Below are 4600 nucleotides of genomic sequence, written 5' to 3' on the forward strand. Positions count from 1 at the left end.
AATGACTAGAAAGGATAGAAGGAGAATTGAGCTGTGGTGCTGGAGAAGAGTATTGAATGTACCATGGACTGCCAAGAAAACAAACAGATTCATCCTCGAAAGGGTTAAACCAGGCTGCTCCTTGGAGGTAAGGATTCTGGGGCTTTGACATATTTTGGACATGTTATAAGGAGGGACCTGTCCTTGGAGAGGGACAGCATGCTTGGGAGGGTGGAGGGACAGCACAGGAGGGAAAGACCCTCTATGATGTGGATTGATTCAGTGACTGGGGTAATCAGGACGGGTGTGTCAGAGGCAATGTGACTGGCATAGGATAAAGCAAGGTTTAGGGCTGTTGTACATAGGGTAACTATGAGTCCCAAGCGACTCGACCACACATAACAATAACAACAACAACAGTGTTTCCTTGCTCTGTTCTGACAACTGCTTCCTGTTCTGAATATATATATGTTTCATATGAATACAATCATGTGTTCTGGGATTCCCATTCTTCTTAAAGTTACCCACAATGTGTTGTACCACATAGTCAAAAGGCTTTCCATAGTCAATGAAACACAGGTAGGCATTCTTCTCGTAGTCTCTGGTTTCAGCCAAGACCCATTTGACAACGGCTATGATGTATACAGTATCATGGCTCTTTAAAATCCAACTTCCGTTTCTTTTTCTTTTTTAAAAAAAAATTTATTTTATACTGGTTTACATACAAAGTTCATAAAGTTCATATACATTGTTTTTGACACTGGATCTTTCCTTTCTTTACCAATCCCTCCCTCCATTCATCAAATTGTGAGACACTACATTTAAATGCGCCCCCTTGGATCCTCACAGAAGCTCTAAAATAATAGTCCTATACAGTATTTGTGTTTATGAGATTGAGTTAGTTCACTTAGCATAATTCTCTCCAGTCCCTCCCAAGTTACATAAAATATTTACAAAATCATTGCTCCTGTGTGCAGCCTGGTATTCCATTGTGTGAATGTACCATAATTTCTCAATCCATTCATTGCATTGTGGTTGGGAATTTGAGCTGTTTCCATGTTCTTACTATGGTGAATAATGCTACCAATCTCTGTTTATGCCTCAGTTCTCATTTTCTCAGGGTATATTCCAAGCAGGGAAATAACTGGGTCATATGGAATGAATATGCCCAGGTTTTTGAGGAAATTTCAAACTGGTTCCAGAGTGGATGTACCATTTTACAATCACACCAACAATACAGAAGAGTTCCTATCTCACCACATACTCTCCAACATTTATTACTTGATGCCCTGTTAAACTTTGCCATTGCTACTTAAGTGAGATGGTATCTCATTGTGATTTTAATTTGCATCTCTTATTGCCAGTGATTTGGAGCATTTCTTCATGAGTGTCTTGGCCATCCAAATGTCCTCCTCTTTAAAAAGTCTTTCCATGTCTTTTGCTCATTTTAAAATTGGATTATCAACCTTTTTCTTCAGGGTCTGAGACCATTGTCTGAGGCAGTATTGTCAAATGTTTTTTTCCCCAGTCAGTAGGTTTTCGTTTCATCCTTTTGGAAAAAGATTTTGATGTGCACAGGGATTGAATCTTTAGAAGGTTGCATTACTCAATTTTATCCTCTTCAGACTGTGTATTTCTGACTGCATTCCACAGTCTCTTTATATCATAGACTAGGATTTCTAAGCTTGGTCTCAAGTTTTTCTCTTATGACCTTTATGGTTTTGGGCTTTATTCCAAAGTCTCTGATCCACCCTGAGTTGATTTTTGTGCATGGTGTGAGATGTGGTCCTGTTTCAGCTTTCTATAGGTAGCAGAACAGTTTTGGATTAAACGCAGCAATTAAGAGAAAAAGAGTAGCATAATGGATAAAAAAAACAAAGCCCATAAATATGTTGCCTGCAAGAGATATATCTAAAGAAAAGAGGAGAAAGACAGACTCAAACTCAAAGGCTGGAAGAAAATATACCAAGCAAATGGCAACCTCAAAAAAGCTGAGTGGCAATACTAATCTCTGACTAAATAGATTTCAGAATGGAAACCACCATCAAAGGTAAGAAAAGGCATTACATATTGATTAAAGGCACAATAGATCAAGAAGACATAATTGATCAACATTTATGATCAACATTGATCATAAACATTGATCAACATTTATGCACCCAATGATAGAACTACAAAATACATAACACAATGGTTAACAGAATTGAAGAAAGAAATAACGCCACAATAGTGGGAGGAGCTTTGAACACACCACTATCACCAAAGGATAGTTCAAGTGAAAAGAGACTCAACAAAGATGGAGATGATCAGCCAACTTGACCTGGTGCATATATTCAAGGTACTTCACTTAATTAAACTGCAAATCACTTTCTTCTGACATACACTTGGTACATTCGCCAGGATTGATCATGTATTAGGACACAGAGCAAGCCTCAAAAAATTATAAAACATTGAAATAATACAAAGTATCTTCTCAGACCACAATGGCATAAAACTAGAAACTAAACATAGGAGAGTAAGACTTACAAAATCACGCAAGTGAAAACTAAATAATTCTCTGCCAAACATAATTGGGTTGTTGTTGTTATGTTCCATCGAGTCGTTTGCCACTCATAGCAATCCTATGTACAAGAGCCCTAAACGCCATTCTATCCTGTGCCAACCTAGCCATCTCAAACACACTCATTCCCACCACTCCACTCACAAAATCGACCCATCTATCCAGGGTCTTCCTCTCCTGCACCATCCCTCCACTCTCCCAAACATGATGTCCCTCTCCTAGGACCAGTCCCTCCTTGCAACATGCCCAAAGTATGTCACACGAAGCTTCAGAATCCTGACTCCAGGGAACATTTTGGCTTCACCCTCTTCAGGACAAACCTGTTTGTTCTCCTAGCAGTCCATGGTATATTCAACACTCTTCCCACAAGTCAAAGGCATCAATTATCTTTCTATCATCCCTATTCACTGTCCAACTCTCCGAAGCATAGCACGTAATTGCAAAGACTATAGCTTGGATCAGGTGCACCTTAGTCTCCAGCCTGACACTGTGGCACTTCAGTACTCTTGAGAGGTCCCTCACAGCTGACTTTCCCAGTGCAATTTGTCTCTTGATTTCCTGGCTGCTGTTACTAAGAGTGTTGACTGTGGAACCAAGTAAACGAAAACTGTTAACTGTCTCAATCTCTTCACCATCTACACTGATGCTGCCAATTGGCCCAGTGGTGAGAATCTTTGTTTTCTTGATACTGAGCTTCAATTCATATTGAAGACTGCAGTCCTTGACTTTCTGCAGTAAGTGCTTCAGGTCCTCCTTAGTTTCAGCAAGCAGGGTTGTGTCATCTGCATAACGCAGGTTGTTGATGATTCTTCCACCAATCCTGATGCCACATTCCTCCTCGTACAGCCCAGAGTCTCGGATGATCTGTTCTGCACACAGATTGAAAAGGTATGAAGACAAAAATACATCCCTGACGGACCCCTTTCTTGATTTTGAACCATCCAGTGTCTTCCTGCTCTGTTCTGACGACTGCCTCTTGGTCCAAGTATAGGTTTCGCATTAGCACAATCAAATGTTCTGGGATTCCCATTCTTCTCAGAGTCAGCCACAGCTTGTTGTGATCCACACAGTCAAAAGCCTTTGCATAGTCAATGAAGCACAGATAGACATTCTTCTGGTATTCTCTGCTTTCTGCCAAGATCCATCTTACATTAGCTATAATATCCCTAGTACCATGACCTCTTCTAAATCCAGCCTGCATATCTGGCAGTTCTGAAACAAATGAAAATGAAAATAAAACTTATCAAAAACTCCGGGATATAACTAAGGCAGCAATCCTGAGGAGGTAGATCATAAAAATAGGCACACACATAAAAGAAGGAGAAAGAAGAATCAATGATCTAACTCAACATCTTTAGTAAATCGAAAAAGAACAACAATCAAATCCTACAAACTCTAGAAGAAAAGAAACTGTAAGGACAAGAGAAGAAATTAATTAATATGAAATAAAATTCAATTGAAACCAAAAATAAGACCAGGAGCTGGTTTTTCAAAAGGGTAAATAAAAATTGACAACCACTCACACATACACACACAAAAACAAAACAAAACCAAAAACTCAATTAAGAAATTATAGAGGTGACATCACAACAGAATCAGGGGAAATTAAACCAACAGTATCAGAATACTATGAAAATCTATACTCTGATTAATTAAAAAACTTAGAGGAAATGGACAAATTCTTTGAAATGCATCCCTTACCCGGACTGAATAGTACAAACATAGAACACATAAACAGACCCATCAGACACACACAAAAAAAATCTAAAAGGTCATAAAAAGACTTCCCCATAAGAAAAATCCTGCACAAGACAGCTTCACAGCAAAATTCCATCAAACATTCAGAGAGGATTTAGCACCAATTCTACTTAATTTATTTTAAAACACTGAAAAAGAAGGAATACTTTGAGGGTTTCTATGAAGCACGCATAACCCTAATACCAAAACCAGGCAAAGATATTACCAAGAAAGAAAATTACAGACCAATATCTCTCATGAATAAAGATGCAAAAATCTTTACCAAAATTCTAGCCAATTGAATCCAAACCAACAACAAAAAAA

Source organism: Elephantulus edwardii, unplaced genomic scaffold (assembly GCF_000299155.1).
Source record: "Elephantulus edwardii isolate Elephantulus edwardi_28Jun2011 unplaced genomic scaffold, EleEdw1.0 scaffold00178, whole genome shotgun sequence".
NCBI lineage: Eukaryota > Metazoa > Chordata > Mammalia > Macroscelidea > Macroscelididae > Elephantulus > Elephantulus edwardii.